Source organism: Anomaloglossus baeobatrachus, chromosome 12 (genome assembly GCF_048569485.1).
Source record: "Anomaloglossus baeobatrachus isolate aAnoBae1 chromosome 12, aAnoBae1.hap1, whole genome shotgun sequence".
In the NCBI taxonomy this organism is placed as follows: domain Eukaryota; kingdom Metazoa; phylum Chordata; class Amphibia; order Anura; family Aromobatidae; genus Anomaloglossus; species Anomaloglossus baeobatrachus.
In genome coordinates this window covers 101,991,917-102,007,967 of record NC_134364.1, presented here as the reverse complement: position 1 = coordinate 102,007,967, position 16,051 = coordinate 101,991,917, and positions in this window count along the sequence as shown.

Below are 16,051 nucleotides of genomic sequence, written 5' to 3'. Positions count from 1 at the left end.
GGTCTATGTTCCATTGCATCTGGCGTAGACGTAACAGCTTTTCAGAAAAGAAACATCATACCAACGGTAAAATATGGTGGTGGTATTGTGATGTCTGGGTCCGTTTTGCAGCTTCAGGACCTGGAAAACTTGCTGCGGTAAATGGAGTCATGAAATCTGCTAGCAAAAAATCCTGAAGGAGTTTGTCAGGCCATCTGTCCATGACCTCAAGATGACGCACACTTGGGTTATGTACCAGGACAATGACCCGAAACACACCAGCAAGTCCATCTCTGAATGGCTTAAGAAAAACAAAATTAAGACTTTATGCCTAGTCAAAGCCTGACCTTAGTCTGGTAGAGATGCTGTGGTGTGACCTTAAAAAGGTGGTTCATGCTTGTAAACCCTCCAATGTGGCTGAATTACAAAAATTCTGAAAAGCTAAGTGCGCCAAAATTAATCAAGAGCGTTGTAAAAGACTTATTGCAAACGCATGATTGCAGTTGTTGCTGCTAAGGGTGGCCCAACCAGTTTTTAGGTTTAGGGGGCGTTCACTTTTTCATACAGGACACTGTAGGTTTGGATTTCTTTTTACCTTAATAATAAAGACCTTTATTTATAAACTGCATTTTGTGTTACTAGTGTTATCTTTGTCTAATAGTTACATTTGTTTGGTGATCTGAAACATTTAAAAGGTACAGTCACACTAAGGCGGGCTTTGCACACTACGACATCGCAGGTGCGATGTCGGTGGGGTCGAATTGAAAATGACGTACTTCCGGCATCGCATGCGACATCGTAGTGTGTAAAGGCTCGATGATACGATTAACGAGCGCAAAAGCGTCGTAATCGTATCATCGGTGTAGCGTCGGCGTAATCCATGATTATGCTGACGCGACGGTCCGATGTTGTTCCTCGTTCCTGCGGCAGCATACATCGCCGTGTGTGAAACCGCAGGAGCGAGGAACATCTACCAGCGTCACTGCGGCTTCCGTAGGATATGCGGAACGAAGGAGTGGGCGGGATGTTTACATCCCGCTCATCTCCGCCCCTCCGCTCCTATTGGCCGCCTGCCGTGTGACGTCGCAGTGACGCCATACCACCCGCCCCCTTAATAAGGAGGCGGGTCGCCGGCCAGAGCGACGGTCGCAGGACAGGTGAGTCCATGTGAACCTGCCGTAGCGATAATGTTCGCTACTGCAGCTATCACAAGGATATCTCAGTTGCCACGGGGGCGGGGACTATCGCGCTCGGCATCGCAGCATCGGCTTGCGATGTCGTAGTGTGCAAAGCCCGCCTAAGCGACGCTCCAGCGATCCCACCAGCAACCTGACCTGGCAGGGATCGCTGGAGCGTCGCTACATGGGTTACTGGTGAGCTGTGAAACAGGCAGATCTCACCAACAACCAGCCCCCAGCGTCGCGTGGAAGCGATGCTGCGCTTGGTAACTAAGGTAAATATCGGATAACCAACCCGATATTTACCTTAGTTACCAGCGCACAACACTTAGCGCTGGCTCCCTGCACTCCTAGCCAGAGTACACATCAGGTTAATTACCCGATGTGTAGTCTGGCTGCGTGTGCAGGGAGCCGGCACTGACCGCGTGAGAGCGGCAGACGCTGGTAACGAATGTAAATATAGGGTAACCAAGGAAAGGGCTTCTTGGTTACCCGATATTTACATTGGTTACTAGCGTCCGCAGAAGCCGGCTCCTGCTCACTGCACATTTAGTTGTTGCTCTGTCGCGGTCGCACACACTGTGCTTCACAGCGGGAGAGCAACAACTAAAAAATGGTCCAGGACATTCAGCAACAACCAGCGACCTCACAGCAGGGGCCAGGTTGTTGCTGGATGTCACACACAGCAACATCGCTAGCAACATCGCTGTTACGTCACAAAAGTCGTGCCTCAGCAGCGATGTTGCTTAGTGAGACGTGGCCTTAAGTGTGACAAACATGCAAAACAATAAGAAATCAGGAAAGGAACAAACACTTTCACATCACTGTACTTTTTGTATTGCATCAGTGATTCATCAGTTTTTTTTCAATGATGCATTGTTCTCCTTGAGATAAATAGCTTCCCAAAACGTCATAAAGACAGAAGTGCTTGGCATTAGTGAGCGCTCCTGTGTATGTGAAGCCCCCGTCACATTTAACGACTTACCAGCGATCCCGAAAATGATGTGACCTGATAATGATCGCTGTTAAGTCGCTGGGAGGTCGCTGGTGAGATGTCACACGGTCAGATCTTACCAACGACGCAGTAATGATCAGCGACCTATATAACAATCTCGGCGGGCGTTGGGACTGTGTTAGGTGGTCGTTGGTAGGCTTCAAACACAGCGATGCATCCTGCCCAGCAGGACATCGCCTTTGAAGAAAATGGTCCCAACCATTCAGCAACGACTAGCGATCTCACAGCAGGGGCCTGATCGCTGGTAGGTGTCACACACAACGAGATCGCTGCTATGTCACGAAAACGGTGATGCAGCAACGATATCGTTGTGTGTGACGGGGCCTTTAGAGTCGGGATGCAATAACTACTGGCCGCACAATTGGGTGGTCGCTCTCTCGCCCGACTCTTCCAGCCAAGTGATCGTGTGTGCTCCACTAGAGTCGTGGTCTGATATCTACGCTAACTTAAGTGGAGCAGCAGCCCAAAATCAGATGTCAGTTTTTGTTTTTATCTCCTCACTATACATATTAGATTGTCTGAAGCTATCGATATTAACTGGTTTCGTTGACATTAATCTATATGTGGGACTTTAGAGTAATAGTATGGTTGACGGTAGGACTTGCTAGTTGAACCCATGCCCATGGTTTCACTGATGGAACATATAGAGAGTCGTAGGACTAAACCCATGTTTTGTGTTGGGCTTTTTTTTAGTATTCACTGGTGATGCATAATTTGATTTTTTATTTTGTGGATTATTATAGTTAAAAGGGATGGTCCACTACTCAGCATTAGTGGCAACATTAATGTAAATTTCATAGAGAAAGCCTTTCTCAAATACCTTGTGTAGTAAATTCTGACTGATTGGCGCTATTGAGTTCCGCTCATCCCCATTATGTGACCTCTGAGATCCGGTGATGTCACGTCAACTGCCAGTTGACGCAACATCACTGGGGTGGGCCCCAGTCTGTGACTGCGCTGTGGGCGGGCTTTCACCATGTTACAGCCCAGCGTTGCTCCTGCTTGCGACACTCTGCAGTAAAGGAGAGCGCACACAAGATGCTGGGCTGTGACGAGTGGTGGAACTCCACCCACAGCCCATGTCTGATGTCAGATCAACTGGAAGTTGACGTGCCCTCAGGGTTCACGTAATGGAGATGAGCAGACTTCAATAGCACCGCTCAGTCAGAATTTACTACACAAGGTATTCGACAAAAGCCTTCTCTATGAGGATTACATTGATGTAGCCACAAGTGAAAAGGTTTTGGTAGTGTTAGCCAACATCACTTTATTTTAGTTAGCCATTAAAAGGTATCACAAGATTATAATTTTGTTCCTCTCACTGAGAACATTCAAGAAGTGATGTAGCCACTAATGCCAAGTAGTGGACCACCCCTTTAAGAAAACCAATGTATTACTTTCATTTTTTTTCCCATTCTACCAAATAAACCAAAATTTTACGGATAACTTTTAGACTTGACCATGCAATCATTTGATACAAAAAAACAGCAATTTGTTTTTGCTTTTATTGCAGTGTAATATTCCCTTAAATATAACACTAGTAAATCTTGTCAAGAGTACAGATAGGAGACTTGGACAAGCTGCATTAGCTCCTAGCTGCATCCCGTAGATACACTTGGATATTTTAAAATGGGGTTTTTTTTTCTAATAAGAATTTTTTACGCAGTCATTAAAAAAAAAAAAAAAAACTTTGAATGCAGTTAAAAATTCATATTTCTATCCATACAAGATTGTAACATCTTGTCAAAAGGGAAAAAATACATCTGCATTGTTGATGTAGACTACTCATGGAATTTGCAAAAAGAGCTTCTCATTTAATTTTGTTGTTAGTCTTCTTTCTCTTCTTGAAATGTATTACTTTTGAAATCCAAGGTCACATTTATCTCCACCTTCAAAAAGGTGCAACCCTAAGGCTTTCAGAGGAAGACCACTACATGAATGTCACTGCTTAGATGAGGCTGGTTATGTTTGACCAACGTATCTAAAGGGGTTTAGATGGGCAGGTATGAAGCTTCAATCACAGTTGACACTTTCTATCGTCTGTGTGTAGTCCACCCACAATATTTCTTGGCAGCCATTCACATTGAAGGCAGAACTTTTTTCCTATTGTCGGTGTAGGTGCTGGGAAGCAGTCACATTTCGGGATGTTTGAAGGCATTAAGACTTCATGCGATGTTATTCTCCAGGTTATTAGGGTATCAACGTGCCCAAATCTTTAGCTCCACCGTAACGTCCATTCTTTTTGAAGAACCTCTTCAAGACAATGAAGGAACATGCACAGATCTTCTAAATTGGTGCAAGAATTATTAGTGCCAACTTTTGTCCGTAGTGATCTGTAACTCTACATTTCTCAGCTCAAAGTGGGTTAAGGAGGTTTGGCATCTATACTGAAGCAAAAAAAAAAAAAAAAAAAGATTTTCAACGTAAAAGAATGTCAGAGAAGCGTATCGTAATCTTGGATAAGAGGTTGTAAGGCTTCTAAAAACATTGTTTAAAGAAGAAAAATGTTTAATTATTGGGAAACCACAATTTCTAGGACAAGAAGTCTTAAGCAGTTCTTTGTAATAGGCAGTTTGACTATAGTGGTAGTTGAACAAACCCTCAGTGGCTCCAATGTCTATCAGGCTGGCACTAGTGCTGCATCTGGTCATCTCTGTCAGTTCCATAGAATTTTGACGTTTTAATCTTCGCAATGCCGTCATTAAGACATTTGGGAATTCTGGCTACCCATCTATTTTATTGGCTTCGAAAATAGACATTCATTGTGGGGGAAACATGGAGGCGAAATTTCAGAGCAGAAACTAGACTACAATTTTCTTTTGTCTTTGCCTCTGGAGGGCACAGAATTTCCATACAACACATGGACCATTGATTTTAGCAGTTTGGAAAAGCTTGGTTGCCACAATTATGACAATGATGAAGAGCAAAAGTCTTGGTGCCAGAATCCAGCTGTTTGACTGCGGTTTTAGTCATGGAAAATTATGTAAGCTAAACGATGGAAGACCTTTCTAGCAAATATATTTCATCCAAAGACAACAACCTTGTTTCGGTATAGTAGTTTAATCTACTCCTTTTAGAATTTTACATCCAAGTTCATGGTGCCAGCATCTACTATTCTAAATGTCACCAAATCGCATCTATTCAGGTCCAACTATTTCTCCAAGCCTAAACTTCATTTCAAATTAAAAAGTCAAATGACATGATAGCAACTGATCCTGCAGATAGCGCAAGATTTAGACTCCATTATCCAAACCAAAAACTTAAAAATATTCTCCAAATTATGTTTTCAATCTTTGAATAGGAAGAGGATTTTCATCTCAAAATGTATGGTCATACTTCTTGGCAAATGATTCTTGCTTAATCGCTGGCTACACTTCAATTCTTGAAAAACATAGTCTATATTGGCTCGTTAACATCACTCTTGGGATTTTTGTTAATTCGAAATGTTAGCAGCTTTTCTTGTTTTTGATTTTTATAAGACATTATGGTGGAAAAGTAAGTCATTTTAACACAATCTTAGATCGTCTTCTAACTTTAAATATCAGTCCGTTACCAAAGAAAACTTTATGTACGGTGACTTAATGTTGCTTTTTTTTTTATCATACTAATTGATCCCATGATCTTATCACAGATGTGGGTCGTGTATATATATATATATATATATATATATATATATATATATATATATATATATATATATATATATATATATATACCGTATATACTGGCGTATAAGACGACTTTTTACCCCCTTAAAATAATGGCTACAGTGGGGGGTCGTCTTATACGCCGGATATATACCTGGGTGCTGTAGTGCGCCGCTCCACTCCGTTCCACGCTTGGATTCTGCCTCCATAGCGACGAGGGAGGAACTTCCTGTCACCGCTGCTGAATGGCAGAGCGCTGGCCAATCAGAGGCAAGCAGCTCTGCCTTGACGTCAGCGCTCTAGCAGGGAAGTTCCTGCCTCGTCGTTATGGAAACGCGATACACAGCCCGGCCCCGTACTGGTATATCATACAGCATATATACTGGTATATATACAGCGGATATATAGCGTATATATAGCAGGGGGCCGCACTGTGTGAGGAGGTGTTTTTTTTTCACTGTCCAGTATAACCAATAGGATTAGTGCAGTAACGCCAGATTCCCCTCGCATCCATGCAGGGACATTAATGAAGAGCTTACATGCTGGCCCCTGCACTAATCCTATTGGTTATACTGGACAGTAAAAAAAACACCTCCTCACACAGTGCGGCCCCCTGCTCTTAGCATACTGAAGCATACTGAACGGGGGTAGTCTTATACAGTGAGTATATCCCAAATTCTATATTTTTAGGGCAGAAGTTGGGGGTCGTCTTATACGCCCAGTCGTCTTATACGCCGGCATATACGGTATATAAAAAAAAAAAAAAAGGAGAACAACCTTGCCTGTGCCCCCATCTTAAAAGGATTTGGACACTAAGAAGGCAATTTATTAAAATTCATGTAATTTTGACGACTGGCCTCTGGGTTGCACGGTAGATTGCCAACTGCAGAATGATTTAACTGAGGATTTAGCGAGCACCGACATTTCTGAAAAATGTTTGTATGATTTGTGATGACATTTGAATGGAGCTTAAGCCTAGAACGCATACCTGGGGCCACTCAGGCCTGCTACGTTACTTGTTTACTATGGTTGATTTCTATGGTTTAAAAGGTCATCTGCCATTAGGACCACAATCCTAAGCGGTTTATAATGGTCATAGTAAGCTGAATAAAATTCTATCTTGACATTGGCAAGCGAATGTCATATTCAAGAGAAATCCACATTTTTCTTAATATGTAAATGAAATGTTAAGATCTGAAGGCGCAGCATAAATCTCCCTGAAACTCTGCATTCAGAGTTAACTTTAAATGAGAGGTGGCGTTACAGTGTCAGACATGAAACTAGTGAGTCTGCTCTCCTGAGCTAAACGTTTCACCCCTTTCGTTTAAATTAAACTCAGTAGGCAGGTTCTTTGTGAGGTACATGTCCCGCCCAGAGATCTTAACAGCAAATTTACATATTAAGAAAGACGCGGATTACTCTTGAATACGACATCAGGTCACAGGTACCGAGGTATCATTGTATTAAGCTTCTATGACCTGCATGCCTAGATAGCTTAAGAGGGTTAATCCCTTTGAGATTCCTTTTATCTTTGTGGTCATGAAGCTGCTCAGACTCTCAGTTGAGAGGAGTCTATCAGAATTTGCTCACCTCCAGATTCCCAGTTAACTTCTGCAGCCCACAATCAAGTTGTAGAAAGAAACCAGTGCAATATTTCTAAAGGCCCCTTTAACAGAGACGTTCTAGTGATCCCACCAGCGATGTCGACCAGGCCGGGATCGCTGGAAAGTCTCCAACAGTTGCTGGTGAGCTGTCAAACAGGCAAATCTAGCCAACGATGCAGCAGCAATACGGACCTGCAGAATGCCCTCGCTGGTAGGGGAAACTATCACACGCCTATGGGCTGGGACGCTAACGATGTAATTGTAACGATGTCAAACATACCGATACATGCTGCGCAGCGGGAAACAAAGGACCAAAGAATGTTTCTGAACGACTTGTAGTGATCAGCAACCTCACAGCGGGGGCCAGGTTGCTGATGCATGTCCCACACTACAATGTCACTGGGGAAGTCGCTATTACATCACAAAACCGGTGACGTTACAGCGATATCGCTAGCGATGTTGCAGTGTGTCAAAGGGCCTTAAGAAAGCCCACTCCACCATATTAATTTTACCTAAAAGTTCAAATCTGCTTGGATGATCCCTATATCTATATATATAGGTTAATAACTTAACATGTTTAAAGTGAGGGAAAAAAAATACCCCAAAAAGTGTCCATGTTTTAATTGAAACCTAAGTGCAAAATAAAAAAAAAAAATTATGGTGCACACATTTCCTTGAATTACTATAAAAATCTACAGTTCCTCTCTGACTTAATTCCTGACGCAATTGTCTCAAGACTCACTTGTGGGATTTTATCAATTTTCCACAGCAAGCCTCAAGTACAAAGGCTGAAAGGGCCAAGATGTTAAAGCTTTGATTTAGATGCAAAATAGACTATGGCATCAAATTTCAAAGGCAGCAAATGACGTAGGAAGTCTACTCTGAAATCCTTTAGCGCCAATAGGACATTTGGAAAACTCTTTCCTTTAGGGGAATTTTCTATTACAGGTCTTGTTAGCACAAGGGTGGAACTTTTAAAACATTATGTACCTATCAAGATCAAATCCTCTTGACGAAAACAAAAGTTGGCTTTTGGTCCATAAAAATTCAGGTGTTACGTGTTGGCCAAAGCGTATGTGACAACACAGATAAGCTGGATCTTTTGCTTTGCACTATATACTTCATCTGAGTTTTTAAAATAGTTAGGAACCCCAAAGCGGTTGGCAAGGCACATATTTGTTCTCCAAATTCCAAGATGTAGGAGTGGCCCATTGTACCAAGACAGTACACTTACATAACCTTACGGAAAATTTATTCATGAAGGGGTTTTTTTTATGGAAAACCAACAGATGGGCAAAAAAACAAAAGCTTACATGTACTTATAAAAGGTTCTGCTGTGACCTAAGGAAGTAGGCAGCAGACTAGCCACACCTTTTACAACTACTTTCTAAATAGGACACGCTTTCCAAATTTTATGAGCAGATTTTTAGTGTATACTTTTATTATCCGAACTAGATCGATAGACTACCAAGTAGGAATTCCACGTTCCCAGTCCTTGCTTTAAGAGCTGACTAACCCAAGTTTAAGGGAATGGCACAAGGCCAGAGTCACTTGTGCGAGTCTCGCATCATATCACTCACTACGACCGCACATGCTCCTGCCAGAAGCAGGTAAACTGCATATATTTCTATACAGCTAAGACACTCGTGTCCGGAGAGTATGTGGCCATGCCGCATGATGCAATACGAGACTCGCGCAAATAACATGTGACCCCCTCACAAGTGTGACTCCAGCCTTAAATTTCAAACTCTCTCAATGTTCTAACCAATCTCAAGGTGAATTTGCAAAGAAGCTCGAAAACATTATAAAAAGGTTTAGAGTCATCACCCTAAATACAATTCTGTATCATCCCCCGCCCTAGCCGAAGTATACACCTTATATTAAATCTGGGCAACTTTTAACCTAATCTATAGTGGGGGTGGGGGTGCCAAAATACTCTTTTTGAAAGTCTAAACAATAAAGAGTCCTCCCACCAGATATTCAATGCTTTGGGCTTAAGAACATCTAAAAGGAGGAATTGCTACAAATTCACATGCACAAAACAAAAAGGTTGGATTAATGGCCCATAGACCAATACACAACTAACGATCTTTATCCAAAATATCAATAGGCATACCAAATTTATATTTTTTTTGCTTATTCAGTCCTCATTTCCTCACCTTTCAACCCTTATAGTATGCCCATCTTTGTCTTACATGGTATAGGGCTCATAACGTTGCACTACAACCCATAAGGCCAACATAACTTCTAATTGCTCCCATTATACATTTCCATATAACATAATGAACAATGAGTGTATTGGTTGTGATTTTAATCGACTGTTTAAAATGCCTGGAAATTCCGGAATTAAAAATGTAGTGAAAAACTATCATCTTTATTACATAAACACACATCAGACCACCTTCAGTTTATTGTTACTGGCTGTAAAGCAAAAAAGATGAAAATAAAAAAAAAAAAGGTAGAGTTCACAAAGAGCACATACGAAGCATTTGTAGAAGAGGAAGACGGAGCGGAGATGGGATAAAGGAAGCAACATTTACAGCATTAAAATAAAAAGGTTCATACATTTTTCGACGAAGATTCTTACGAAATTACTATCGTAAAGCATTTGGTATTTGTGCAGCTTCCTAAAACTTCCCTTGGTACTTTTATTTATTATTTTTTTAACCATCAGTGAGCAGATACAATCAAGTACTATTCAAAAAGAAGCAAAAAAACAAAAGTATACAGACAGGGCTGGAATTTTTTTCTGGAAGGTGAACCATGTTTTTAAAAAATTATTACAATCCTGTGCACTCCTGTCTTTACACTCGTTTCTTCACCTGCCCAGAAGCAACAGCAATCCCAAGCTGTCCTGTCTATATACTCTTTTGCTTCTGCCCCTGCTCTCCTGTCTGTATACTCTTGCCCAGGAGATATGGTATGATCAGACCATGTCTCTTTACAGTCAGACACCGCTATTTACACAGCAGAGACATTCATATAAATCTCAGCACAGGAACATTTTTTTTTTTTTTTTTTAACACATCCAATTGTGGAAATTATTATTCCAAGATCTATTGATTACAATGTATATTGTTATTATGACAAGACCTTTACAAAAAAAAAAAATCTCGGTTAAAAAGGAACAGTAAATTTAGAAAATATAGTAGTGTCTTAAGCGACTATTGTAAATAGAGCCACCTTCTAACACTTTTCACTTGTCTCTGGCTGTAGGACAACTGTCTGCAGCAGAATTTCTGCCCCATCTGCAATAGGATATCCTGTTCAGCCAGTAATTGAAGGTGTAAAACATTTTTTTTTACACCGCTTCTAGATTTAGTGTTCCTTAAGTAAAAGATACATGCTTACCAAACTCAAAGTCGAGTAATGGGGTATTAAAATAAAGGGCAACATTATTAGTGTGAGGACTTTAAGCCACACAATTAATGCACTGAGAGCCTTCAACCATTTTAGAAATGGTGACTATTTTATATGTATGGTGCAGTTGTGCGATTTGTGTGTTGCAAACACCAAATGGGGCTGGTCAAATTTGGAACCCCTCTGCTGAATTACTCAAGGCAATAAACATTTTCATTTTCTCTGTCATTTGTTTTTTTTTAAAGGGAATCTGTCAGCAGGTTTTTGTTACCTAATCTGAGAGCAGCATGATGTAGGCAAAGATTCTGAATCCAACGATGTATCACTTAGATTACTGGCTACAGCTGTTCTAACACAATGAGAATTTTTGTATTTAGGCCGGATTCACATGCGCGGGTCTCGTATCGCATCATCCAGAACGGCCTACTGCTCTCGGAACAGGGGCGTCTCAGCTACATAGAAATACATGCAGCCGACCCGCTCCTGTCAGGATAGAGAGCGGCCGTGCTGGGTGATACGATACAACACTTGCGCATACTACACATGAGTCACACCAGGGTCTCAGAGATATTGACTAAAGCTGGTGTCACACATAACGACGACGACAACGACGTCGCTGCTACGTCACCATTTTCTGTGACGTTGCAGCGACGTCCCGTCGCTGTCGCTGTGTGTGACATCCAGCAACGACCTGGCCCCTGCTGTGAGGTCGCCGGTCGTTGCTGAATGTCCAGCTTCATTTTTTGGTCGTCACTCTCCCGCTGTGACACACACATCGCTGTGTGTGACAGCGAGAGAGCGACGAAATGAAGCGAGCAGGAGCCGGCACTGGCAGCTGCGGTAAGCTGTAACCAGCGTAAACATCGGGTAACCAAGGGAAGACCTTTCCCTGGTTACCCGATGTTTACGCTGGTTACCAGCCTCCGCTCTTGCTGCCAGCGCCGGCTCCTGCACTGTGACATGTGGCTGCAGTATGCATCGGGTAATTAACCCGATGAATACTGTAGCAAGGAGAGCAAGGAGCCAGCGCTAAGCAGTGCGCGCGGCTCCCTGCTCTCTGCACTGTGACATGTAGCTGCAGCACACATCGGGTTAATTAACCCGATGTGTGCTGCAGGAGAGCAAGGAGCCAGCGCTAAGCGCGGCTCCCTGCTCTCTGAACTGTGACATGTAGCTGCAGCACACATCGGGTTAATTAACCCGATGTGTGCTGCAGGAGAGCAAGGAGCCAGCGCTAAGCGCGGCTCCCTGCTCTCTGCACATGTAGCACAGCGACGTTATGATCGCTGCTTCTGCTGTGTTTGACAGCTAAGCAGCGATCATAACAGCGACTTACAAGGTCGCTGTTACGTCACCGAAAATGGTGACGTAACAGCGACGTCGTTGTCGCTGTCGTTTAGTGTGACACCAGCTTTAGATGTGGGGGGGGGGATGAGAGCGTACAGTCAGAGCAATAAGTCCTGCTGCTTAAACAAACATTACAGAACAGATTGGACCTTGACAAAACAGGCATCCCTGAATTCTATGTTTTAACCCTTACACCATCTGTCTTCAGATTACATAGCAAAAAATCTGCTTCCAGATTCCTTTTAAGAAGGGCTTGTGCACCAATGGAGAAAGTTTTGTTTTACTTAAATGTATGCTCATTCAGACCCAGCAATTGGAAACAGTGATTTTAAGCCCAAAATACATTCATTTAAGTATCTGTTAATCCCCAATACAGCATTGTTTGTGGTTTAGTAGGCAGGTATCTTCGGTTACTCCTTTTACTCAAATAGGTCAAGCTCAGCCGTATGATCACATCACGAGTAGTGTAGGCTTCGGTCACGTGTACACTTCTTGAGAACAGATTAATCTTTTGACTACAAGAAAGGAACTATTCGATGTGTCGGATAAGCAAAGTAAGCCAGCTGTGTTTGCAGGACACAATGGTTTAAAAGTGACAGAAACAGGGATTATACAGCCAACAAAATGGCAGCCTGGGTGTAGTTTGCTCAAACTTTACAATTCGTGATAGATCTGTAGAAAAAAAACCCCACACTAGAAAATTGCTGTCCTATAATCTTAGTTACCAGATGTTATTTTTCAAGCATTGTCCATCTATTCAAGGCCACATTATTGTGTCTATATACATACACTACTTTGGGATATTTGCCTTTTGGGTGAAATCTCAGGATGATTCTATAATGCCCTCTAACCATTCCAGGTAAACTTAATGTGACCTTCTATAAACGTTTGGATGCAAATGTCCAACTGTTCCAGTACTTTTTGCACAACTTGTTCTCTAATGAGGAGCTTAATGACAACTCACAACAGGTGTTTGATCCATGAATCGCTAAATAAATTAAGGGAGGGGGAGAACTGTCAAATAACATTTGCGATTAATCAGTCTTGATAATCACACTGTTCACATTTTCAGATCATGGTCCAAGACGACAACCAACGATCAGCGAGGCTTTGAGCAGGAGGTTCTCAGCCGGAAGTGGCCACTGAGCTTAGAGTGTCAAACAGGTTGTAGAAAGGCATCCTTTGGCCACAATCCACACAGATAACCTCTTCATTGTGAACAATGCCCTTTGGAACAAGATGATCAATAACACACAACTCCAGGCACATTTAAGAGCGGTGAGCGGCAACTGTGTCATGTCAGACCATTCAAAACAGTTTAAATCACAGTTGTCTGAATGCTAGACAACCTGCAAGAAGAGTACCTGCCCACACCACCAGGCACAGACATCATCTTGGATAGACAAGGGACCAGTGGGGGCCTCAGTGCTGCTCACTGATAAAAGTCTATTCATGCTGAGAAAAAAATGATAGCCACCAGCGATGGTGGAAACGTGAGATGTTGGAGAGCGCTATGCATCAGCCACTGTCATTACAAGACGAGCATTTGGTGGTGGTTGTGTTACAGTGTGTCTAGTCAATACAGAACTGCCCTACACTGTGTGAATGGTATAGTGAAAGCCCCTACTACTGGAATAACATTAATCCAGTCATTGTGCATCTGCCTGCTCCAGCTTATCGAGGTTGGATCCTGGAGACTGAGGGACTTCAAATGGACTGATCATCACTTTCTCCAGACCTAAATCCCATAGAAAACCTATGGGATTCAGCTGAGTTGCCATGTAGAGGCTGTAATTCTGTACCCCAGAACCTCAAAGACCAGAGGGTCGCCCATCAAGAAGAGTGGGATACCAGCCTCCATAGACAATATCTCCACTTGTGACCAGCAGGAGGCATCATTGTCAGCTGGAATTGATGCTCAAGGCCACATGACAAGTTATTTCTGGGGGATATACCCACCACTGTTGGCTTTTTTTTCCAATATACTGTTTGAGATAAGGAAATCACCATTGCACTCTTCTACCTAATTTATTATGAAAGTAGAGCGTTTATCACTGTGCAGTAAACTAATGTTTCCATAAATTTCACCCAAAAGCCAGAGATCATTAATTTTTAGTAAGTAGTGTTGAATTTTTACTATAATCACCCCACAGAGGAACTAGAACCAAATTGCGAGAGATCAGTTGTGTCTACTGCAAACACCGCCATTACTTTGCTACAATTTGGATTCAAGAGAAGTATTTTATCTTTTGCGGACAGACTGGATAAAACTGCATAAAAAAAACACAAAAGTGAACAAATAATCTGCGCATATTATATGATGACCAATGCCTATGAGAATTGTACAAGCACTTGAGCACTACATCAGGTTTTCTGCAGCGTAATTAACTAACCCTATGAGGAATTCAATATTTTAATATATGCTAACATATAAGCAAAGTCTGTAAATGGTAAGTACAAAATTGTTTAAAATGCTTTATCCTTCACAAATAAGGATCACTTTTTTTTTTACTTTTTAATTTTTTTTCAAGTCTGTACACAGAAGAAAAAAAAAAAAAATTATAGAAATTTGGGGATTGGGTTAGATTACTGATTTAAGGACTGCTGAAATCCAAATAATGTAAGCCACACGCACTGAGAGGTCACCACAGGGGAAATATTAGCGCTCCAAACCAAACATTCGAGAGCGCCAATTTCAATATTGGACGGGACTCAGTAGACAAGTCAACGTTTTTGCACAAATGCATCAAAGTGATGCTTCCTGACAGCAAAACTTCTGTACATACCATAATTTCTCTTCTGATTTAAAAAAAAAAAAAAATAATTTAGTGCCTTGAAAAAGTATTCCGCTCCCTTGAATTTTTCAACCTTTTCCCACATTTCAGGCTTCAAATAAAGATAAAACATTTAATGTTATGGTGAAGAATCAACCACAAGTGGGACACAATTGTGAAGGTGAACGAAATGTATTTTTAAAAAAAAAAAAAAATGAAAATTGTGGCGTGCAATATTATTCATCCCCTTTACTTTCAGTGCAGCAAACTCACTCCAGAAGTTCATTGAGGATCTCTGAATGATCCAATGTTGTCCTAAATGACTGTTGATGATAAATATAAGCCCCTGTGTGTAATCAAGCCTCCGTATAAATGCACCAGCTCTGTGATAATCTCAGGATTCTGTGTAAAGCGCAGAGAGCATCATGAAGACCAAGGAACACAACAGGCAGGTCCGTGATACTGTTGTGGAGAAGTTTAAAGCCGGATTTGGTTACAAAAAGATTTCCAAAACTTTAAACATCCCAAGAAGCACTGTGCAAGTGATCATATTGAAATGGAAGGAGTATCATACCACTGCAAATCTACCAAGACCCGGCCGTCCATCCAAACTGTCATCTCAAACAAGGAGGTGGGAGAGTCTGTCCATAGGACAACAATCAGTCGTACACTGCACAAATCTGGCCTTTATGGAAGAGTAGCAAGAAGAAAACCATTTCTCAAAGATATCCATAAAAAAAAGTGTTTAAAGTTTGCCCCAAGCCACCTGGGGGACACCAAACATGTGGAAGAAGGTGCTCTGGTCAGATGAAACCAAAATCAAACAATTTGGGTACAATGCCAAATGATATGTTTGGCATAAAAGCAACACAGCTCATCACCCTGAACACACCATCCCCACTGTCAAACATGGTGGTGGCAGCATCATGATTGGAGCCTGCTTTTCTTTAGCAGGGACAGGGAAGATGGTTAAAATTGATGGGAAGATGGATGGAGCCAAATACAGGACCATTCCTGAAGAAAACCTGTAGAAGTCTGCAAAAGACCTGAGACTGGGACGGAGATTTGTCTTTCAACAAGACAACGATCTCAAACAAAGCAAAATCTACAATGGAATGGTTCACAAATAAACGTATCCAGGTGTTAG